At 36.9% G+C, this 25,855-nt stretch overlaps 1 protein-coding gene across 2 annotated transcripts in view; it reads left to right on the top strand.

The window, feature by feature from the left end:
* Positions 1–25,855, top strand: part of LDLRAD4 (low density lipoprotein receptor class A domain containing 4) — a 230,642-nt gene that overhangs the window by 2,915 nt on the left and 201,872 nt on the right. The gene's annotated exons all lie outside the window — the stretch shown is intronic.

The following is a 25,855-nucleotide window of genomic DNA, read 5'->3' as shown; positions in this document are numbered from 1 at the left end:
TTCAGTGGTTTGGAGTCTGTGCCATGAAACGCTGGGTTGTCCTGGTTCTCTGGAGACCCTTGAGGAGGATTTTGGGTAGATGAAATTCCTGTTGTTAGAGGTTGTTTCTTTTCTTATAGTGGATGGCTCAAATTTCAGAATTTCTCATAAATGAAGAGAAGATGAAGCATCATGAACACGTGCATCTTCTAAATATTACCCATATTTTTTGGGATTGCTTGCTTTTGGGAGAAGTTGTATCAAATACTGTCCTATTGACATGGACACAAGAGAAATTGTTTATCTACATAGCAAGAAATACTATTGAAAATTTTAAGAGGTAGTTTTTAAGCAAGAATTTAAAAGATGAGGAGACAGTCAAATGTTGTGCACACTCATAAGCATAGAATAATTTTTTGTTTAGAGGATAAAAATAATTTTGACTCCTGAGATAGGGGAATGAGCGTGAGATTCTGGAACATTCACTTTAGTAGATAAGATTTGTTGGATCCCATTTTGTTGTATACACTGGATTAGCTACCACCATGTGGAAATAAAGTTAAGAAACCTTTACTTTAATTCTCCTTTCTCACAGATAAGCAAACACATCCCTTTATGGAAAAATGTTGTATTTAAAACAGAAAAGCATGGACTTCCTGTATTGTTTGCTTATTTGTACTATCAGTAATATACAGGATTTTGTTTTCCTTCTGGAAATATTTACTTTTGGAAGAAATATTTATCTCCTGAGCTGTGTGATAGTGACTTTGGGGTTGCTTGTTTGTCAGTACTGACTAGTAGCGAGGCAGTAAATAATCTTGATGATTGACTGAACGGCTAGGGGTGAACTTTGGCAACCTGGACGAAGTTCAGAGTTTCACAGTTTAAAATTTGTTATGCATTTGATTAATTTTGAAAATATATGTTGCTCTATTCTCTCTCATGTTTGCTTTGGAATGATTCCTGAGCCACAAGTAAAATAATGGCTCAGCAATTCAGTCTTGTCCTGTAAACACCCTTGCATAAAGCACACAGGAGTATTCTTGTTGTGCTCAGTGAAACTCCCTACAAAACAAGGTGAAGTGCTTAATCCTGTATTTTCAGTTTAGTCTTGCTTTCAGGCTTAGAAGGAGTGTTTTTCATCAAGGAATATGTTACTTGCTGCTTTTTTGCCTACACGGAGGACTGTTAAATTAGTGTTTTATTTCAAGACTGACATTTGCTTGTATGGTTTTCAGAATTTATCTAATTCTATGGGTAATCCACCCCCTTCCATTGGCTTTTAACAACATTTGTATTGGCCCAGCTCTTATGGAAGTATATCCTTTAAGAGCTGTGTTCAAGACTTTGTGAAGATTGATCTGTCTACTCCCCTTTAAGCTGGAAATTCATGGTAGAAATGAGCAGTGTTTTGTGTGTGTGTGATGGGGTATAGAGGCCTGTAGTACTTGCAGTGATTAGTGTTGTCTTCTAATTGTTAGAGCAACAGTGAAATGAGTGTTCCCTGTAGGAGGAAATGGCTGTACTAGAAGAAGCTGGTCTTCAGTCAGCTGAAAAATGAGCAAGTGGGTGTTCTTGGGTGAGGTAATACCCACCCAAAAAAGTGGCATTGTCTGTGCTTACCAGAACCTGCCACATTAATTTCCTTCTATCTTAAGGAACTTGTGGAAAGGAAAGAACTCTTCAGGCACCAAAGTTTTTTTTGGAACATTTCCAGTGACGTAGGTCCCTGCAGTGGGCTGCTGCTGCATGCTCTGAGGATTTCCTCATCAGTGTGTTCAGCACGAGCAGGCAGTTGACAATTGAGATGGAAGGAATCTTCACAAACCCCTGAACCCATTCAAATCTCTGTGCTGAACTCCTAACTGATTTTTAAAAATTCATTAGAACTTCACTATTTCTCACATTCTCACCTCCTGGATTCTGGATGATAACAGAAATGTATTGCTGCACACGTTAAGGGTAGATGTTGGGGGGTGGGGTTTGGACAAGTGACATTCTGAATTCCTTGAAATCTTGTAAGATTTGTAACCTAATTTTTCTTTTAACTCACGGGTAGAGATCCAAAAGCTGGTTAAGGGATTTGTTCATACACTTCCTACTAGTTTTAAAGGGAGTTCTTCAAGTAAATGTCCTTGTAAGTTTAAAAAACATTTACTGAGCTAAGACAGATGTGCTGGAAATAAACATTTAACATATAGATAGAATCTTACTTTTATAATGCTCTTGCAGCTTGTGAGTGCCACAAGAGTTTTCCCTTCCTGAAGGCAATCACTAAACTCTTGTAGAAGTAGAGGAGTGCCTACCTACTCATTGCTTTATTAATTTTATTAGAAACAAACTAGGGAAATGAGCAGTGAATTTGTGTTGTGCAGCAAAACATTTCTCTCTTTTTTTTAAAACTCAATATTTCTCCTTTTCTTGGCAACAGTAGCAGTATCTCATATCATAAGTGTTCTATTCACATTCCAGGGAGTATTTGAGAACTAGGAGCCAGGTAAAGAGAAGTCAATAAATTTAGACAGAGAAAACATTCTCAAGTTCCTTATAGAAGATGTTTATTCCAAATAAAGGTCTGTGTAAATCTGAGGGAGCAGTAACTCTGTAGCACTTATCACACATATGTCCTTGGAAGATGGAGAGACCGATTGATAAATCATGGGAGTTTCATAATTTCCCCTTTTAATGACAAGTTTTTCTTTTTGCTTTAACAGCTTTTAATAAATGTCAGTTCTAAATTTCAGTTACGATAAGGCAGCACGATTCTTATAGTTTCTTTCATCAGATGGGCAAAATTCAGTGATTAGAATGTAGGATTAGGAGGCAGGGTCTCTGACAGTTTTTTACTTATGGCTTTGACACCTGAATCACTGCATGGACTAGGACAGTCTATAACATGACTTTAGCATCCCCAGGGGAAATACTGACTATAATTTCCTGCCTCATGGGTGCATATGAAGATTAACCTCATGGAATGAGTAAAGTATTTATTAATAGATGATAGTTATTGATATGTCACCTACTTGTTCATAGCAGTGACATTGCTAATATATTATTCCTGAGGGGGATGTAAATGAGCACATAAGCCAAAAGACATTAATTCAAGTAATTTTCATCATCCTATTCAAAAGCATGTGAATTCAGTAGTGGCCATGTTAGTACTTACTGTTTGGATGATTTAAAAATACTTTAAAAAATGCCATGAAATACAAAGGGAGAACTCAAGGTCATGCTCACTTATTCTGTCTTCACATCACGGTGACTGGAGTGCCTTTGATAATCTTCCTTTAAAGGCCTGCTAGCTGACAGGACAGGGAAAGCAGCATAAATTTATATCCAGCTGCATTTTAGAAGTTTAGTCCTGTTGCATGTTTTCTGCTGTACAGGTATGATGTATGATTAAATTGTCAAGTGTCCAATAGCAGCATGGCTTTTTAGTTTTTTATTTCTCACATTTTTCATGGCGAGGTTAAAGATAAATAAAATATTTTGCCAGTCTGTTTCCAGTGTCAGAGCTGTCGTTTGGACTGCCATGAGCATGTGGGAAAATGAATATTACTTTATATTTCTTTCAGTGGTCAGCTTGAAGGATGTGAGTGAACAGCAAGGTCATACAGGGTTTTGAATGAGGCTTTTAATAGATCCTTTTACTGTATTATTACCTCCTTAATGAAAAAGGCTCCCTGGTCATTTTTTTTTTGTTTCTTTATTGATCTAGAATTCTGTATATATTCTACTATGCTTTAAATATTAAAAATATTCTTGTCATAAATGTCCTTTGGGCTTAAAATGGAATTACTGCACAAAGCCTCTGTTTTGGATGTGGGCTGAAAGAAAGACATGAGATAAATATGCAGTGCGGAGGAGAGGGAATGCCCTTGAAAACCCAATTTGCTACAAAAGCTGTGGCCCAGAGATAATTTTGACATAGTGCTTAATATCTGATCTGTTGTCTGAAAGTAGTGGTGGTGCTCCTTGTTCCTCTTGGTTCCTCTGCCATCAACTCATTGGACTCATCTCCTTTTTTTAGTGTTGTAGTCCAGTTTGCCTAAATATTACATTTGAAAAAAAGAAGGCAAATTAAGCAGCTTTAGTAAATCTCATCTGCTTTGATAAACTTGATGCGGCAATGACTGAGTGGGGCCATAATTGGTGTTCTGCTGTGGTTTCAGTCAGAAAGGTCCCATTCCCTCTGCCCCAGTGGTGGACACAGAGCTTGTGCCCTGCAGCTGTGTAGAAGACAGCTCAGGAATGTGGCCCAGCACTCTGTGTCCTCTGCAAGATTTCACTGCCTGCAGGAGCTGCTGAAGGTTACTGGTCATGGCTTCGAACCCTTGTGGTGAACACACATAACAGAAATATTCAGAATGAAAAGACACACTGAATTTAATGTTGTGTTTTTGCAATGAGAGTTTGAGTTTCTGTCTGATATTATTGGTGGAACTTTTTCTCTCTCAAGAATTAAACCCAAAGCAATGACTTATGAATCATACTTTGTGCCCCACTTATAGACTAGCTTGACTCATCAGTGATTTTTCTTCTGGCATGATTTGGAGGGAATGCCATTTATTTTTTTCATATGTAGTTTTCAATAATTATTGACTGTGGGATAAAGATAGAGATGAAGGCAGTCCAGCTAAACACCTGATTTTATTTAGGTCTGTGTTTCTAAGTAGTCAAACCATACAATAAAGTATTGTATGATTGCTTAAGAGAGATGGGGGACATGGTTTTCTGATCCTTCAGTGATAATATCAAAGAAGGGCAGTAACAAGTGAGGACTAAGACCTCATTATTATGCTCATAATTTATTTGGCCTAATATTTTTCAGCTGTATTAGAAATGAAAAAAAAAAAGAGTAATCTCATGTCTGGAAAGTATCTCCTGCAAATAAAGCCCAGAACACAGAGCTTCTGATTTCTAGATTTTCTTTAAACTACTGATGATCTCATGATAAGATGCATTTTTACACAAATTTTATTGGTCATGTAACTTCTGCAATTCTTAATAGTACTTCTTTTATTGGATAATGTAATTTTAAGTGTTACATTAATCTTGTAATATAACCAGATGCACAATACTTTTAGTATTGTTTTGTGGGAACTTGAAAAGCAAAACTCAACTTCTGTAGTGCTTTCTAAGTTTAAAAATGTATAATAATCTAGAATGAACACATTGAAACACTGTAAGAATATTCTGTCTTATTAAGAGCAACCATATAGTTTTTTCTATATTAAACTGTTTTGTACTTGCTTTTTTCCTATAACCAGTATCTAAATACACTTAATGTCTTCTGTAGAAGCTATAAAAGCTTTCAGTTAGGATTCTCAAAGCCTTTTGGTTTCATTTGCATGCATTTGTAAGCCTCAGTGGCTGAATTCTTACATGCAAACAGTAAATTGTTTAATCTGTTCGATATTCTCTAATCTCTCCTCCTCACTATACATTAATTGTCAGAACCTGACTCAGGGGATTTGTTTCATGCAGGAAACCAAAATTATCTGGAAAATGCAGCTATACAAGGAATTCCCTTAAGAAATTACTAAGTATGTATTTTTCTGCTGTATATGAAGACTCAAAACCCCTATCTTCATTGCAGGCCCAATCAGTAGGTGCTTTATCCGTTAACTGAAGTGGAATTCTGAACTGAAATATCTTTAATTGATGATTTAAAAGTTGTTGGAGCAACTAGAGAAGACAGAAATGTGACAGATGTGTAGCATATCCACATGCACAGGCCGTAGGCAAATGTATATATCATAGATAAGAAACACAGATTCTCTCTGCAGGTATGTGAGAATCCAGACTCTTCTCCTGCATCCTGTTGGCACATGGTCATTGATCTATGGGGAATGAAATCCATGTGGCTAAATGAGACTTCTTAAATTATTGGCATTAGTTTGAGCCAAATATTTCTTTTGCATTACACAACGAGTGGGAAAACTTTGGTGCCAAGGGAGGAACAGAACTGAGTGGTGAATGTGACAGTAATACTTATTATGGGGCTTTTCACTGTAATCTTATCTGACATGACCAGTTCTTAATTGCAGGTAACTTTTTCCTCCTTTCAGACTGACCAAGCAGCCACCCTTAATACAAAAAGTAAAGAAAAACTTGCTCTCGAATTCCCCATTTCTTTTCTCTGCTGGAGGCATCCAGTTTTGTTGATAATGATCTAATCTGTTGCATAACCAGAGAATACTGAGCCTGCTGCCATAGCCTGCTTCTTTCTTGGCACTGTTGGAAGGCTTCAAAGAGAGACTGTGTGTGTGAGGCGACTGCTCTACCAGCAAGAGCGAGGGGATCAAAGCCTACGTTTGGAAATGGAAAACAACAGAAAGAGAAGCAGTTACAACACAGTTGCAATCCTGAAACTGAAACCAGTCTCACAGGAATGAACTATTTTGAAGCTGAGGGTAATTTATTGGAAATTGTACAGAGCAGGAAAAGATCATGGATTTTTAAGGAAAATTCATCAAGATTTTATTTTGTAGTTTCTTGAAATTTTGAACAATTTATTGTTCAAAAAATGGATGTATTGACCATTATATAAATTGATTTTGCATGATTTTATGCTGCATCACATTTTCTTCTTGGCTCTGCTAATGTTTTCAATTAGGAAGTTCTCAAATGAAATCGGTTGCAAGGATTCCTCCAAGAAAAAAATAGCAAAGTTTCTGTCCTGGTTTCAGCTAGGGTAGAGAAATTCTTTGAAGGTTGGAGAGTTGTTTCAAGATTGTATTTAATGATCTTGGGAAAAATACAGTGGCCTGTGGTGTGGTTTTTTTTTTTTTTGGTTTGTTTTCAATTTAATAATAAATGGAAAGAATTTCTCTCCACATTATCCCCCAATGTTTTGGATGAAAATTCCTGATTGTTCAGGATTTACCTAATTTATGAACATCTAATTTATTTTTCAGTGATATTAATAAATCAAGTTTATTATTCCTTGTATTTTAAGTACAGGGTCAGATATTATTTTATTTTCACTTGCAATTCTGAATGTTTGTCTTTAATTCCATATGAAAATGTTCATATTTACCTATGCTAATTTAATAAGCCCTTGGAAATGTAGGAATCTGAGCTGTACGTTATTAGGGAAACTTGCTGTAATGTACAAAATATTAAGCAGAAAGAAACCATGAGACTTTCAGAGTGCCGACTTAATGGAGTGTTCTTGGCCATAGTTCATTTGTCCCTATCATTTACTATGCTTTTTACTATGGTTTTTATGGTGGGGAAAATGACAGTAACAGGTTTTTTCATGCTCATCACCTCCTTGTGGAAGGGAGGAAAAGGCAAGTTGGAGGTGCAGTGAGCTCACCCTGCTGTCCTTGTTACAGGGGAGTGTTCCACAGAGTGTGCCCGGTTAATGGTGTGGCTGTGCCTCTCATTGCTGGTGACTGGCATGCATGTGGTGTTTCCTTTGTGCTGTGAATCCTGAGAAAAACCTCAAAGCACTATGTGCTCCCTCTGGATAGAGGTACACTTTATCAGGGTGTGATGCTTAAGTGGCTGAACCTGTTGGCACACATAAACGTTAAAATATCGTTCAACTAGAGTTTTGGTCCCCAGTGTTAGAAACATTCCCCTCTTCTTGAAAAGCAGATTCCTTACTATATTACTATTACTATTACTATTCCTTACTATATTTGCAAAAATTTAAGTTCTGATGGTAGCTTGTCCTGATGCTTACAGGAGGCAGCTGTAGTTGTGACAATGACTGCTTCCTTGGACTGCCTTGCTCTCCGTGATGGTTTATGTTTCTTCAAGCATTCTTTGTTCTGGGTTGAGAAAAAAGGAGTGGTTGGTCAGATCAGACTCTTTTAGGACCTCAGCTGTATTATAAAAAATATGAGCAATCTGGATCTTTTGAAAGATGTGTGAGATGTATTTAGAAATTATCCTGAGGGTCACAGGGTATCTTTATCCAAAACTGCCCCAGACCCTTTCTTGGAAACACCAGTCTTTGAAACTTTTCTTATAAAGTCTGTCTTTTTAACAAGGATTAAACAAGATATTTTCCTCTCTTGCTTTGTGAAACAACTGAGTTGTTATGTCTGAAATTAAAGTACTTTAAAATTAAGACAAAGAAGAGACTTGGCATGAAAAAATACAGACCAATTTTTAAAGCTTAGCAGTTTTAAGGGATGAACAGTTCTCTGATCCCTAATTGTAATGCTGACAGTCAGCTGCATTGATACTAGCTCTTGCTGGAGAAGCACTACCACCAATTTACTAATTGCCATAATAATGTTACCTGGAACATATTAAATACTTGTTTAATCTTTTGTTATATTTTTTTTCTGTCATTCCTTACTAGTAAAATAGATCAGCAGCAGAGAAATTTTATATGCTTAGAGGATCCTCCTCTTGTCCTCTTTTTTTGGGTCATTGAAATCTCTCGCTTTTCAGAGGCTTTTGTACTTTGTTTTTATGTTGAGGGTATTTTTGACAGGGAGTCAATGCTCAGATTGCAGTTTTAGTTACTATGGAGAAGCTTTCCCACAGAAAAGCTTATGCTCTATTTTCTGAACACTGAATTTGACCAACTTCCTCTTAACTTGCAGTTCTGAAGTTCATTTTGTACCAGTTTTCTTTAGACTGAAAATTCTTTTGGCTCAGGCATGCTTCCTCTTAGCCTTTGCAATCTGTAGTGTCCTAAAGGAAAAAGAAAAAGATGAGGACTGGGACAGAAGAGGAATATATCCTAAAAGCCTGTGTATGAGAATGGAAATAAATGTAGCTGTAGTCTGATTGTCGGATTTTGCTGAAAGAGAACTGTGGCATGGCTGTCTTGGAAATGAGTTTATTGGAGATTTCTAGTATATTCTGATATATGTATGTTAGTTGCTCTACTTGAGGATATGGTTTCCTTACACGAGGTGCTAGGTTGTTGGGGTTTCCTTTTTATGTTGTGCAGCATGTAAGAGTTGTTTAACTTAAAGTTTTTTTCCCTGGGAAAAACTTCCTGGGTCTGTGCTGAATGGCAACAATACACGTACTTGGGTTCATATGTAGTGGGGTTTTTTTTTTGGTACTTTCTGTAGTTTTTCTTTGTGTCTGCTATACTGAATACTGTTTGAAGAGGTAGCTACATTAAGGTGTAGTTCAAAGTGGCAGGAAACCATATGAAGCTGAGAACTTGATCCAGAAATAGATTGTGAAAGGTTCTGAAAGCATTTTATTTTCACCTGCTCTGTCAGCATCTGTGCTGAATGAACACTTACTCTTAAGCCCACTGTTCTCGGGCTGGTTAGATTGTGTGATTTTTATTTTTTTTCACCTCCTTCAGCAATAGGAAGGCATTTCTGCAGCCTTTGAAAGGCCCAAAGGTTTGATAGAATTGTGCTGCAATGCAGGCTTTCCTCCTGATCCTGTGCAGTCACTGTGATGTGAAGGGTAGGAACCTTTTTCACTTCATCCTTTTATTTCTTTCAAATCACCCATTAAATACCTGAGAAAAAGCAGGATGCTGGAGAAGAGAAGTTTTCTACATAATAAGAAAAGTTGGAGAAGAAGAGCTTCAGAGAGGGAGCAGCTTTCTGGGTTATGCCTGGAAGATTATTCAGATTGGGGAAGGACTTCAGAGCACAGGGCTCAACCCCAACATCTTTTCAAATTCCTAACTGAACTAAAGACCAATCAATTTCTCAGCAATTATCTGTAAAGCAAATGTGGAAGCATTTTAAGCATTTAAGTATTTTCACTGGCTGTTGTCAGAGTCTGAGCCATAATGAATGCTTTCTGGTCTCATTTTTTTCAAGGTACTATATGGGATGAGGAAGGAGTGGACCCTGTATAGAGGGTCTTAAGGTTTCAAACATCGGAAGAATAACAATATTATCAGGTAACCCATGAAGAAAGAGAGACATAAGAACTGCAGATCACACTGCAGCTGATCTTCAAAGATTGGGATTAGAACCAAGGTGGTATTTTCTGTCTCCTCTTTTTCCTATCTGTGTAAATAGGGAATAGACATATTTTTATTCTGGAATTTCAATACTGAAATTCTTAAGTAAAATCTGAAGTTCTTAAACTACAAACAGATTCAGGTTTCCTGAACAGATGACAGAGTAATCCTGAGGAGTGCTGGGTTTTGCTTCCTCTTCCTCTCTTTTGTGGCTCTGTCTCGCTGAGGTTTGCAAGGAAAAGCTCGTGAACTCTGGCAGCGGATAAAGGCTGAAGCTTCTTGTGTATAATCACAAGCAGGCTGACAGAGACACTTTATCAAAGTGACAGTTATTGTGTATAGAAGATTAGTGATAGACAGGAAAGATTTTGTTATGAAGTCTTTCCCAAATCATGAACATTTTCAGTTGTGTGACCTTTTCTAGTTTAATTAGTGTAAAACTTAAAAATGCAAGGCATCATGATTAGAGAAGACAAATGTTGTTCAGCTGAATTGCAGAGTTTATCCCCTGAATTTGGTATGAGGCATGATGTTCCTTGCTGGATTGCAAAACTGGAATTGGCTCTTAACAAAGGATCATCTTGAAAAATCGAATTCATGTCCTTGTTTCTAAGACCAGCCATACCTCTTGTGGTTTTGCTACTGCTGTCAGCTTGTATCTTCTTGTGTAAAAGTTTTAGATGCATCAACACTTCTATTAATGTTTATAAAGAAAGCAGTGGGTTGAAAATGTGTGGCTGAAAACCACATTTCCTGCAGTTGTCCCAGCAAATTGCAGTCTCTTGAATTACATTTTCATAGGTATTACCTGATCCTCAGGTAATACATATGAAAATGTGAACTATTCATTCATATCCACACATTTCTCAGTTTGGTTCTGGGGAGAGGAAAAGCAGCAGGGACAAAATACTGAAGCTTCATGATGTCATGAAGCTTAAGTAACTTACTGTGTTGTGTTGTCATTTAATAACTTCTGACAATTTTGTGTAGTTTTTGTTCTGTCTTTGGAAATGCAGTTTATTTGCTTATAAAGCAATAACTTATGATATTGTGATAACTTGGGGTGTTCCAGTCTCCTCCTCTCCAGTCTTTATTGAAAGTGTGTGTTAGGGTACTGCAGCCAGGTTGTCTCTCCTACATAATGATAATTTCGGTTTTCTTTCCAAAATTCTGGGCATGACACTTGTTTTGTTGTTTATAGGAAGCATTTGAATATCTACTGTCTTAATTCATGTAAGTTTTAGGTCAAATCTTTATATAAAATCTTAGAAAATATAGATGAGCACAGTTTCTGCATGTATTATTATTGGTACTTCAATGTTGTCTTTGTAGTTATTATGGAGACTATTCTGATGGAAAAAGTGTTTAGGACTTTATAGCTGATTTAGAATTATGTGCATGTATTTGTATCATGTTCATTGAATCAGAGAAGAGGCATCAAAAGCCATTTTAGAAGAAGCTATTGCTATTTAATACTGGTTTTATATTTATTATGCAAATGACCTCATATAAACCTTAATTTACTTGCCTTAAGTACTAAGAAAATAACATTTTTAGGTAGCATTTTAATTTAGTTGCTCCATTCTGTACTCACAGTAGGGTTAGCTGTGGGAATGTGTTTTATAGAGGTTTTTTTAAAATGATTTGGCATTGTGTAGTTGAATAAATAATTTGCATTTGAAATGTGAAAATGTTAGCACCACTTAGACTCCTTCCCTCTTGCAAGCTAGTCTGCCTTTTTGTCTAAGCTAATTCAGAAGAACGTGTTTGCACACATGTGAGGAAAGCCAATATCCAAAACATGACAAAAGAAAGGATTTCTTACATAAATATCCTGTGTTCCACCGTGGGTCAGCAGTGTCCTAGAGCAGTGAGATTTTTGAGGTTAACAGGCAAATCTTACAAAGACTTCAGTTTAAAAAAATAACTTTAAATATGAAAGAATAGTAAATCTTCTCTGTTTACCTTTAATTTTGACCTCATTTTACAGCTCCTCACCCATGCAGTCGATGCAGTGATTAGACTTGTCCAAGGCCATCCACATGGCCTGAATGTTAGGCATGATGGCATCTCTAGGAATGCTGAGAGGTCTCCCAGATGTAGGTGGGTAGAGGTATTGACATAATTGGACCCTCACTGCCTACACATGAAAAACAACTTTGTTGTGGCATCTGTGATGTTTTAGCAGCACAAATTTTTAGTTATGGCAGATGCATATCAGAGACAACCAAAGCTTTCTGGCTTTCTTACACAACTTGGCACACAGATCAGGAAAGTTCTGTTTTGAACTTCAGTACAAAATGGAAATCCTGTAGCTGGCAACTGTGTCCGACATAGGTCTGCACCTAGCGTGCTTTTAGTAGCTTATTATTGTCTCATGAACTAGTTGTTTCTTTTACCTGCTTTAGGTTTTATTTTGATTTGGTGATGTGGCTTTGATAAGACCTCATGAGTTTGATCTCTTGACCAAGGAAAATTCACAGGACCTGGTATTTTGGCTTCAATTTTTTTTTTTTAACACAATATTCTTTGTGGCAGAGCACAGCTTGACTGATGACAGCCTAATGATAGAAAAGTTTGCTTTGAAATGGGGTTTGGTTTAGAGCAGGAAGGACTGATGTGGTCTTGTAAGGGAAATGTGATGAAGGAGCAGGGAATATTTCTGCTGTGTTGTTAGGAGACCTTATGCTTTCCCTAATTTTTCTTGGTTTTATCTGTGTTTTTCTGTCTATTACTGAAGATGTGCTTCACTTCCTAAGTTCAGAGTGGTTATTTTGTGTCAGATTCAGTTCAGCACATATTCATTAGCTTTTTTTTTTTTTTTTTTTTTTTGTTATCTGGAAGAAATTGCCGTCTTGCAGAACTGAAAAATGTAATTTGACATTTTTCTGAGCTTGGAACTTTTCCTCATTGTTAATATTGTTTTAATTTTTGGGCAGCTCATCAATTGAATGTGTTTGTATGAACACTGTGTATCTTCTATGCCTCATGTGCTGCTGTGAGGATCATGTTCTCCTCACCAACAAACGAGATGTCATTGGAATGGGAAATATTAACATTACTGCCAATTACTGCAAAAATGCTGAGAGTTTTCACTGGAAGAGACACTTAGTCTTGTTAAGCTTCAAGGCTTAACAAATGCCTATGATACAGATCAGGGAGGAGGGGAAAGTTTTTTATACATCTGCAGACTGATGGGCCTTGATTTGTTTCTGAAACATACAGTTATGGCTGTTGTCTGAAGTTCTTGATTAAATAAAACATAAGTGTCTAGTGTAGCTGTATCTAAAGAATCCCAAAGGATTGAATATGGCAGTTGCTCTGATTTTATGATAATATTACCCTTTGCCCCCTTGTTTATCACCTATGAAATTGATTACGTTTTCAGTGATATTAAATTAATATTGTAGGCTTAGACTCTAGATGCAAATTAAACTTTTGATTAAATCTTCATTTATTTCAGGTAATGTATGAATTTCAGTCCAAGTACATGAAAGTAATATTTAAAAATGCCATTTCTGTAACGTAGTAGTGAGTACATGGGAAATTTTGCTGCCCTTCTGGTGATTGAAGAAGCAAGGTTTTCTTCCCTTGGTATGCAATAAACCTTGTGAGATGCATTCTGCCTGGAGAGCATTATAGCTTAACTAAGGAATAACTGTGGAACTGTAATTAAATACAAATTGCAGTGCTAAAGCACACTCAACAAATTATCACTTGATAGAGTTTTCATGGTTCTGAGGAGGCTCTTTTAGATGAAGGCAAATTTGAATGCTCTTGCTTTAATTCTACACTTCTGCTATAAAAACTCACTCTGTTGCCAACTTTCTCGTTTTTATTTGTGCTTTAGATTTTCTAGCTTTTCAAAGGAAAGGGTTTGTGTTTTTTTCCCCCTTAACTCAAAACTCAGAGAAACTCTTGCCTCATGTGTTTTACTGTTTGTTAAGTGAAGCTTTGGTCATCAGGGCATGACTCTGGCTTTATTAAACTGCAGCTGCTGGGCAGTTCTTGGGGGCTCACTGGGCTTGCATTCACTGGGGAAGTGTTCCAGGCTGCAATAGCAGCCTTTGCCATGCACTGACACTGTGTGACATTAACAGTATTTATACAAATGTGACACCAAGGAACAACCTTGGAAGATGAAGAGCTTCAGCATAAGGTCTTTGTTCTAAACATTCTAGTTATAATTTTGAGGATTAAGTTAAAGAGAGAGGGAGATACACTTAAAATGCAGGACTTAAAAAAAAGTTAATACAAGTTTTTGGTTTAGTTTCATTTACCTTTTTAGTTGCTGGCTTATAACCAGTCTTCTTGCTGAAACTGAAATAAGCACATTTAGTGCAAATTGAACTTCAAATTTCAAAGCACTTACAAAAAAGAATTCTGAATAATCAGCGTTTGAAGGTACATTAATATTTTATATTGAACTGTGTATTAATTACCAGAGAGATGTTTTCATTTTCCTTTTCTTTTGGAAAATTTAAGTATTTGTAAGAGATATGACAGACTGCTACCAAAGATCTTGTCCTCTGAAAAATTCTAGGAAACTGAGATCAGTCTGGCTGAGATTTTTTGGTGAAGGTGCAGCTGCTTGGCAGTTAATATGACCAAAGGAGATTGGTGGTGGTGGTGGGGTGGCTTTCATGTGTGCAGAGGGTTGTTTCTAGTGGTCCTTCTTCCTTTCCATCTTCTTGATGGAATGTGAAATACTAGGTTTGGATTTCATCTTAATACAGCTGAAGTTTGGTCTTGTTAATCATCAGGTCCAAAGTTTGTATCTGGTGGAATTCTCTGGAAAAATGGTGCATCTTTCAAAGCTGTTTATTTTTTCCCCTAAAATACCACTCTAATTTAAAGAATTAATGTCAAACTTGTAGAGCAAACATTATATAGAAGCACATTACAATATTACTATGTACTAGGGGAAATATATCACAAGGAATTTATATTCAAAGGGGAATTCTAAGAGAAAGAAATGTACAGATTTGATTATTATGGAGGGCAGGTAATGAGAATTGCTTGTCTCCAGCCAGAACTTAGGTGCATTAGATACTGAAGTACTAATGAAGAAAATAGACTGGATGATTATTTTTTTTCATTTCAAATGTTGACTCTTCTGTTTTCTCTTTTCTTATGTTGTGCTCAGGATTTATCCTGCTAGTGATTAAAAATATTCCAGTGTGGGCAGTAGAACTGTAAGTTTGATAGCATATCTTGCAGTATTGCCTAGCAAAATTTTATTTCATTTATCATAGCTGTTTAAATGATGCTGAGTATATGTGTGTTTTCCTTCATCTTTTCTTGATTATTGTTCTCTGGTCTTCTTCAGTGCATTACTTGAAAGTTGTTTTAATATATTATAAATATTCTCATTAATGCATCCTTTTAATGACTCCAGGCCTAGATATATTTTTTTAGTAAATGTATTTTAGTTACAAGCATTTGTACCTATTTTTCCCTCTGTTTCTCTGTAGCTATCTGAAATGTCATATGATGTCTTTTAGCTCTTTCCTTTTCTGGGACTACAGAACACTTGTGGTTGTGTGCTTAGAGCCGTTCCAACTATCAATTTTCTGGACAGCAATTATCCTAAATCCACTTCAAACTGCAATGAAGTTGCTCTCAGATTTGTCCAATTCAATATGAGAAATTCGTTTAAATTTTCTTAAATCCCTACTGGGCTTAGAAAAGGATGAACTGTATGGTGGCTGTTTGATTTTTCTGTTTTCATTTTAGTTAGTAGATTCCCCAAAATTTCTTCAAAATGTTTTCCAGTTCTGTTTTCCTGTTAGGTTGGTGATGTCCTGTTCTTAGGACATCTGCCTTGAGCTTTGGCTGGAGTTGCTGGATGAATAACTGCTGAACTGGGAACACTGCAGAGACAGCTTTTAGACAATATATATTTTTAAAATCCAGTCTCTTTCCCATTGATAAAATAATGATGAATTTGATTGGGAGAGTAATTAATTTTTATATTATTTAATTAAGCTTTTTCCTCTGTGCCCCAGTCTCCCCTCCCTCTGTTAAGGAGAGGGCCTGTAAAGTAAAATAGTAGTAGGGGTAACAGTACAATTACAAGTTTTTTGTATTTTTCTTTAGACTTCAGCACTTTGTCAAATATATGGTGCTTGAAGCTCATCAGGTGCAAACCTACAGCTGAAATATGAACTGGAATTTGAGTAGAAAATAGCATACCTTTCACTGAAGTGGCAGCCTGTTTATAGTGGGGGTTAACCTTAATTTAGAGCTGCTTTGGCCACTCAGTTTTCTATGCCCTGTTAGCAGTAGAAGAAAACCTGTGTGGAAAAGCTGAAGGAAAAAAGCTAATAATGTCCTGTGCCTGACCTCACAGAGAAACCTCTTCCTTCCCCCAAGCCAACCATGATCAAGTCCCATAAATTTTCTCCACATGTTCTAGCTGTGTTTAAGCAGACGATACAGAAGATTTGAAGCTGTAACAAGATACCTTTCGCCCTTGAAGAGTGGGACTGAATTTCAGCCTGTTCTTTTCTGAATGTTTTCTTTTGGCTCGACATTAGTATTGTATTTATTTGACTTTTTTTTTTTTCCTCCACAGGATATCTGCTAGTGAAGGGTAATGTTGTTGGATGTACATTTCAGCATTTAATTTTTTGGCTCAATGATCTATAGCTCCTTTTGTTGATGTTTTGGGGAGGGAGTAGATTAGTGTTAGTGTTTTATGTATGAAATAAACTTCTTCATCACTTAGTGCTCAAGCCTAAAGACAAAGATGCAGAAAAAAGGAAAATGGAACATTAGCTTGCAATATTTATTTTGAAATTGATTTATGCAGATTTAAGTTGGTTTCTGTATGTAACATTAGCCAAAATTTTATAATATAAACATGATTCTCTCTGACTGCAGAATTGAGTGAAATGTATCATATGGTGATATGGGGATATAAATGCCTTTTAAGAAAAGTTAGATTTTATAATAGGAGGGTTGGTTATAAAGTGTTCAACTAAGTAGGTAAATTCTTGGTGCAAATCCTTTGGGAAGCATAGTTACACTTGGGATGCAGTCAGTTTGCCTCTGTTTCTAAGATGAAATTCTTCTCCCTTGTTTAGCATCTATTATTTAAGAAGAACCTTTTGGAATCCTAATAATGTGTATTCCTGAAAAAGTCAAATCAAGATCCACAAGAGTGTCTCAATATTGTAACTATTAAACCAAATTCCTTATCCTAATACTTTAAAGAAGGTCTGTTGTCCTGCCTTTTCAAGCAGTGAGCTATGTTGTGTCTTCAAGTAAATCAAAGTGTGACAGGAATGCCTGCAGCATGTGTCAGAAAGTGGTGAAGGCAGTCAGACTTTGGCAAAAGTGCTCAGATCCAAGGGTTTGTAGCCCAAGTTTCTCCTTATTTGCTATGTTTAATAAAAGAGGGAAGAGAAAGGACAATTTTTCGTTACTAAAATTTGAAAGTTATATTTTGAAGCAGCTTGAAATGTTTTCAATAATAATGAGCTAGGTCTGAGTCTAGTTTTACACCTGAAGCCCTTGTGCTACAAACAAAACTAGTTTGGGGTAACTGTAGATTGCTGTTTGTGATTTGAGCAATGTGGGGAATTTTCACATTGCGGGAATCCCCTGCTCAGGTGACCAGGATTCAGTGGCCACCAGAGACACTGAGTGCAAAACTGGTTGTGGATTAAGGAGGAGAAATCTCTTGGAGACTGCTCTGTCATCTTCCTGTGTGACCTCAGATCATTTCCTCAGTTCTTTCTTTTGCTGAGTTGCGTCTGTGTGCAAAGGCTTATGTTACTCTTTGGACCTGATTCCCTCTCTTTGTGTACCTGTGCTGACTGATTTCACCAGGGTTACTTCTGGTCAGTACAGATGTAAGGTGAGAAGCAAGGTTTCTGTTTACATTTGATTTCTTTTTAAATTTCAGCATTCAGCTTGTATGTAGAATATAGACCATACTTTCTTAACATGCAAGGTAAGAAGGAAAAGTTAAGATGATGAACGTTTCAGGATATAAGACTACGAGCAGGTCAAAGATGAATGTACTAACAGGTGAGGTGCTCTGGAAATTAGTCTCTTCCCTATACAGTGCTAGGTTTTACATACTTATGAATTTTGGATATGCAGAGGATGCTCCTGGATGTCAGTGAGAATGCCACTGATGTTGTCTCACACTTCAACTCGGTCCTACAAGGAAAGGCCATTGCAGTCTGCAGTGTTCCTCCTCTGGATATGCTAATGCACTGTGAAAGTGCACATCATGCCTGGATGGGCCCTGCTGATAAAATACTGCCTGGAGATCTCACAAAGTGCTAATGTGTCAAAGCGCCTGCAAGCAGAGGGTGAATAATACTGCTCTGGAAAGGTCACGTCTGCTGGAGTTAGCTGCTGGTCCTTCTCGTGGGGCTGGACTCCACCCCAAAAAGTTCTGTTGTTCTTTGCAATCTCAAAATCCACAGTTTAATGGATAGGATCAGTAGGGCTGGTAAAGTGTCTTAAATTAGGCAGTGGGAAAGAAAAGCAAACTCTGAAAGCTTTAAAGCCTTACTCTAGCCTTACAAAACCAAACTGGCTCTTTGAGTTAGGGTGGTTGTCTGATTTCAACTCTTGCCTGCTGCAGTGTTCCCCAAAGTGTGTTACCTGTTCTGGAATTGCCTTATTCTCATTTCTAGGTTTTCTGTGTTTCTTTACCTTCTAATGAGAAAACCTCTTCCACTTCTTGCAATGGTTCCTGGTAGTTACCTAGGACCATTTGCCAAGCAAAGTTAGTAGTTACTCTCACTAGTTACTCTCATTTGATGAACACATTAAAAAGAAAACCAAAAGAAATCAAGAAATCTACCTTATAACTTTTTTTGAAGTTACATTTTACAGTAGCTTTTGACTCTCCCCTTTTACTTAAAGCTTTATGCCTATTTTCCTCTAAGGCTTTTAATATTTAATATCATTCATAAAATATTGTGGGCACGGTATACAATTTGTGTATGTAGCATTAAATAATAAAATAGGTGCAACTAAAGTTCATAATTTCAGTTATGCTCTTGCAATTTTATTTGGGTCCTGGTTATTCTTAAACACTTTCCATAAAACATGTACATGTAAAGCTTACACGTGTTAATATCTGTAAAAAAGAAGAAAATCTTCAAACAGCTTTGAGACATAATGCAATATATCAGACTTGCCAACTATTTCTAGTGTCTTGCAGGACATTTGTGTTCATAGATAAGCTCTCATCCTGGACTACTTTATTTACAAAAGCATGTGTCCATCATGCAGACTGTGTCATTTCAGACCTAAATCTCTGAGTTCTAGATGATCTGGCATTTTTCTATTGTGAGGAAGAGATGTTTCCTAATTAGCGAGGAAAAAGTTTATCGCTTCACTCTGGCTATGGGACTATAGTCTGAAGCAGAACTCTGCAAAGAGGAAATGCTCTTCCTCCTTTTGTTTCCTATTTTGTTTGTCCATGAATAACTGTTCCTTCACCCCACTTGGTTAGCTCAGAAGTTCTGGTTCACCAGAATGGTCTGTTCTCCTAGTGTTTGCTTGAAGAGGAAAAGCATTCTGAGTCTGCTTTTAGGAGTATATTTAAGTAATGTTCGTTCTTCTGTTCAGCCAGTGATTTCATTGCTGGGCATTTAAAGGATAGATGAGAGCTCATCTTTCAAGCAAATCCTTCACTGATTGTTTTTATGCACTACGGTTGTTGCTTATTTAAGTTAGGCAAGCCACTGCCCAACATCACAGTGTTTTGTTTGGCTTTGATTTTTCCATTCCTGATGTCTGTTGAAGACTGGTATGTTGGGTAATTCCAAGTTTGGTATTTCACCTTTATATTTTCTTGTCTGTTTCTCTTTGAGGCTCTGGTTGAGGTCACTGCTGCTGCTCCACTGATGAAATTAGCTTTGTTCTCAAACACTCACAAAGTAGGTACCAGATGATTTATGTACTGTGCAAACGGCAAGGTGCCTACAGGGCAGTCCTTCTTTGTGTATGTAAAGTGTGTATGTAAAGGGATCTCCCTCCATAGAAGAGAATTGTTAAGGTTGAGAAACACCTCTGAGATCATCTAATCCAACCATTAGCTCAGCACTGACAAGTCCACCGCTAAACCATAGCCTTGAGCACCACATCTACATAGTTTTTGAATTCTTCCTGAGATGGTGATTCAGCCACTTCCCTGGGCAGCCTGTTCCAGTGCCTGACCACCCTTTTAGCGAAGAAATTTTTCCTAATATCAAATCTAAACCTCCTCTGGTGCAACTGCTTAAACTTGCAGCACCTTGCAGACCTGTTAGGTCTGTGCTACACAAGGTCATTCTTACGATATTTGTCTAGCTTCAGCTGCCAAATGCTGTTTCCAACACACTTGGGTGCTTGTTAGCATTTGTGCTCTGTCTTTGAAGTGTTCTGTTATTAGAAAAATTAGTGGAAGAGCCACCAGCATCTCTGGTGCTCTTATTTTCCACTGCTCTGAAACATCTGTTCTCTGGCATTTATGAGGTGCAATGCTGGGTCATGGATGCCTTGGGCCTCATCCAGCCTCAACAGTTTTGAAGGGTTGAGACTATGAGGGCAAGGGAGAGGCTTGGTTTTGTCAACTTTTAACATTTTCTTTTGTCTAAGAACACAATTTAAAAATCAAGTAGAACCAAACCCCCTCTTTCTCCTAGGACTTGATGTCTCATTGAGTGCACTGGGGCATAAAGACAGATAATTCACATTGCTTGTTGCTTGGTACACCAAGAATGGTGTATCATACATGACAATGTTTGACCATAGCTTTTAATCCCATGACAATTTGTTAAACATGGCATTTTAAAATGTTTACAAATTTAGAACAGCAGCAAAATAAAAGCTGACATTGGTTTATAGTAAAAATAAATAAAGTATCTTCCTAACAGTATCCCATGTGGCTAGATATAATTTTTTCCCTAAATTCTTGTTATATGTTTTGTTGGAAAACTCAATAAACTGTGCCACTTTGTTTCACTTGCTCAGTGTTTGAAGGATACTGTCTAATGGGAATAAATTTGATTTAAAACCCAGAACTTTACAAATGTAGTACAGACTAGATAACAGGAGAAAGATCCTGAAAATAATTTGAATCTACAGAAGTAAGTTGCAAATAAAATCTAAGATAGTGTGGGTACATACAAGATGCACGTTACCATGATGGGTGTACACTTAACTAGGTGGCAAGTCCAGAAAAGAATATTTGGGTGTACTGAAAGTAAGACATTTCTACCTAGCATAGGCCATTTGGTCAGGTTGAACGTGGTCCAGGAGAACTTTACTCCCTGAAGTAATTGACTGATCCAGGCTCTTAATTGGCCTCCCATACAATCAAGCTAAGCTATTTGATTCCTTACCTAGATGTGGGTTGGTTTTTTTCCCCTTGTGTTTCAGCAGCTTCCTCTTTTCATTCACGTGTTTTTGTATTTCAGATTATGTGTACACCTGGTAAATTATCTTCTCTCTTGTCTAAGCATTAGGATGGGGGCTTGCATTAGGGGAAATACAATATATCTCTATTTGCCTTTGTTAAACAAAAGCCAACCTCAGTATTAACTTTTCCAGACATTTTCCTGACTTAGCCACAAAAAACATCTTCAGTAATTTTCTTGTAGCAGTGCAGGCTGGGCAGCTGGATTGGCAGGAGGTCAGACAATAATGTGCCACTTTATATTCAGGTTTATAGTCATGCACAAGTAACACAGGAATGATTTTTTAATGAACGGGCAAGCAATTGACAGTTCCAATTGAGACCTTGTTGTATTCATACCTTATTCATTATCAGCTATACATCTTTTAAAGGAAACACCATGCTAATTGATAGCCACCTTTTGTTTATAATGATTAATAATATAAAATTAATTGTCTGCAGTGGGTATAGAAAGAGATTATCTATGTTAATCAATTATAAATGAAACCTTAATATTTGGTGAGTCTAAAGTGATCTTTGGAAATAATTTCTTAAAAGGAACATCTTTTTGAGTAATTATTTTTTCCTAAACATTACTCTTGGGAATTGACTGATGCTAAAGATATTGAGCATTTTTACCTTCTCTTTACTGGTGTTTGCACTGCCTCTTTTTTTTTTTTCCACTTTTTCTCACTTAGCTAAGTGGTAGACTTCTCCTGTTTTTTTTGGTTGGAAAGTCGGGTTTAGTTTGGGGGTGGTAGTGGAAAGAAAAATAGGATTAAATAATAATTTTGAAGAAGTATTTTTTCTAGACAGAACATTATTTTGTCTCATAGATTAAGCTGCCACACTTACTTTTCCCATGCTTTTTCTTCCGGGAGGGCTCTGCTCGAGGCCCCAGTGACCTCCTTGGCCACCCTTCACATGTAGAGGTTTAAATGTGTCCTGCTTATAGAAGGTTGTATTTGTCCCCTCACAGTTTTTTCCAAGCTTCCTTGCTTTCCTCAGTGTTGGGAAAATTCTGGTAACATGTAGGGAGTAGCAGGTGAGGATTTATGAAGTGTGTCCCTCAGAAGTAGCAGGAAGAGTTTGATGATGCTGCATAACCCAGAAAGGAAATTTCCTGGATTATGGAGGAATGGATTCTTTCAATTGAAAGGCGTGCACAACTCAGCAGTGAGCACTAAGGACTAGATTTTTTAATCAAAGAAATTAGAAAAAAAAAAAAAAAGGACTTTTTTGGACAGGTGTCACTTGTGTCTCAGGCACAATGTGTTTCCATGTCACAATGTCTTCCCTTCTGGGCCTGTGATGGAGAAGTGAGTGGACATGCATCTGCCTGCTGTTTACAAGATCCACATTGTGAGTAAGGAAGGGCAAGGAGAAAAACATGCCCCTTTTTGTCAATTTTTGGTGCTTTTTTGGTGCTACTTGATTTAGGAATCTCTTTAATGATGATACACTAATATGTTAAAGAGGAATGTCCTCCTATCTCCTTTGAATGGAAGGTTTATTGTACTTGATTTGTTTGCTGCAGTTGTAAGCTCTCTGGAGTAATGACCTTTCTTATGTAGTTTGTAAACTGCTGTGTTTACTCTTGATGTCCTGCAAATTGCTGTAAAAAATAATACAGGGAGTAATGTAGCAGCACTTACCTCTTATTCTTTGTCTACATCCAATGTAATAAAATTATACAATTATGATTGAAGAAGATATGGACGTAATGTAGTCTAAATGCTGTTGTTTCCAAGGAATTAGAAGGCATTTACCAACCTTTAAAGTAAAATACCTTTTTTTTTTAATTCAGTGAAGATGGATATGTAAAGTTTGGTTTGAAAAATTCTGCTTTTATGTAGCTATTAACCTAATTTTGAGGATGTTTTAAAATATTTAGTTAACATATCTACAGAGTCCAGTAATGTTTCAGCACGTACTCTTTAAAAGCTCTGTCATAGGTAGTTTGCTTCAGGTATTTATGAACATAAGAGCCAAAATAAGATTGATTGCAGTTACATAAAAAAATAAGTATCTTAAAATCTGACCAGAGTTTTGTCATTTTTTTTTAAATTATGAAAATAATGTTTTTTTTCCCATTTCAAACCTTAGCTATTGGTTTTTGCAGTGTTTTTGGTAGTATTTAGTGTTTTTTAAGACTTCAAATTGCAGAATCGGTGCATTATATAATAAATTTAATCCAGAGAAAAACTGGGAAATGGTTCTGAGGCATCCTGATTATTTTATTAAATGCCATGATTTTGGGAATTGCAACCTGTGCCTTTTAAAAGAGGGAGTTTTGTGACACACGGGGTACCATGCATTGAACAGAGACTGATATCGAATGCTGCTGTTCTGCAGTGACGAATCCCCTTATGAATGGCTGTGGAAAGTTTAAAGGTTATTATCTCGTGTTTGTTTACTTTGTAAAGATAAGATTTCAGAGAAAATCGAAGGGTACTGTCTGAAATTCCCAGTCACTGCAGTTCCATGGAGAGCATCGATCCCTTCCTAGAGGTTGCTGGGTACTCATTGTCTCCCTGTTCATTATAGGCTGCTGCTGAAATCTCCAATATTTCAGGTTTGCGATTCTTTTATTGTTGTTTTGGCAGTTTGTCAAAATTAAATGGCTTAACCAAATCAATATACTGTCTTTCTTGCTTGGTAACGTCTGCATTTCACATGTCAAGGTATTTTGCATTTTGAATGCAGTCACAATGGAATGAGCCACAATAGTTGCAAAAAGAGCCTTTTGGCCCTCCAAAGCCCTCTGACTGTAAGGAAACTTTCTGGAAAATAAACTTTGCTCAGTTATGCAATCACAGCTTCCACTAAGATCAGTGGTAATTGCACACATGTGCCCATGGGTAGGAGTGAGTCAGTAAATAATAGATGCAGCAAGGTCAGAGATAGAGTATAAGCTACAATGCTAATAAATTTTACTTAATTTAGAAAAAGTGTTTGTGTATTTGTGTTTATTGGTGAGACAATTAATTGCATAGTAAGAAATAATAAAAAAACCCCTTCCTCTGTTGTGATGGCCTCTCTTTCCATGGGGTGACTAAGCTTTTCTCACCAATTTAAGTTGTGGTGATGTGTGGATACATGTTTATCATTAGCTAAAATAACACAGCTGTTAAGACAAGGTTTATTGCCATACTTTTTCTGCATGCTAAGCACATTCTGTGTACATGTCAAACAAAATGCCAATTTAATCGGCCCCCTCAGAGTTTCCGAAGGAGTGATGATGAAAGTTTGGCAAGTCTATTTGCACCGTTCTGTACAAAATCTGCACGGCCATTATCTCCAGACACTTGCAATATGAAAAATGCCAATGGTGTTTTTACATACTTAAGAGACTAATAAGCTACAGATGTCAAAACTGTAAAGTTGAATTATCTTGAGCATGTATGAATACAGCAACACAGTTTTTTTTTTTAAATTCGTGTGGAGCTATTTTTAAGCTGTGTTTTAGTACCCAGGGCTGTTTGTACCATTTCTGAGTGACCACTGATTCAGTGAAATTATTGCCTGAATTGAGAACCCATGCTATAAGGAAAAATGAAAATTCCTTATTAAAAGTAGGAGTAATTAATTTGCTCTTAATTTGTTTGGAGCAAGAATGTAGAGGGAAGTAAACAAAAGGAAAATGGCCTGGTTTAGACAATTGTCTCTACATCATTGCCTGACACCCCAATAATAAACACAGCAGGTTGGTACATTTAAGTTGCCAGACATATCATACAGTGGTGAAAAGCTGTCTGTCTGTCTGTCTGTCACAGAATAGATGAAGTCCAGTGCAAATGGTCAGGATGTTCCTCTACTTCAGTTTCAGCAGTCAGTTTACTTTTTGCTTCATTTAACTTTCCACCCTCTGCAACCACACTGGTATAGGAGCTATAGCTTTTCACAAAATAAAACTTTATTCTTTCCAGGCAACATCTGAAGTATTTAATAATATACTTTATAATTTTCATTTTTACTTCACATGAGATGACAGTTTGAAGTGCTCAGGCTGAGGGAAAGGGAAATTCAGGCTAACATTTTTCACAGAGTCTATTTTGGGCATCAGCTCTGGGTGCCAATCTTCAGAGGGAGGCTTTGACTTAAAGAGAAATCCTGTGCTCTTACCTTGTACTCACTCAGGTTTGAACTACAGGATTCAGCACCTCTGTCAGGCTTTAAACCTTTCAGATCGAGTACCCCAATTTAGTATCTCTTTTTAATAAGCTGACTTATGTGGGCTGCCAGAGGTCAAATGAACCCACCCAGAATCAGGCAAGAAAAAGACTTGTCTGAATGCCCAGTTTTGTGCTTAACTTTCAAGACTGTCTTCTTGAGCCTCTCAGAAAATCTCTTCTTTAATGACAAGCCAGGAATTCTTTTAACCAGACCTGAACTAAACGTTTATGTCCCCCTTTTTAATGCTTTCCAGACTAACAGTAATCTTTAAATGCTGTTTTTCATGCATGGGTTTCTTAAATTTACCGCCTTTTTTTTTTGGTCTTGTTTATTCAACCCAAGTTAGTATTTGAAAAATAAGGAGGTAAAATGCAGAG

Source organism: Geospiza fortis, unplaced genomic scaffold (assembly GCF_000277835.1).
Source record: "Geospiza fortis unplaced genomic scaffold, GeoFor_1.0 scaffold100, whole genome shotgun sequence".
NCBI lineage: Eukaryota > Metazoa > Chordata > Aves > Passeriformes > Thraupidae > Geospiza > Geospiza fortis.
Note: the sequence above shows the minus strand (reverse complement) of the source record. Positions and strands in the feature narration are given on the sequence as shown.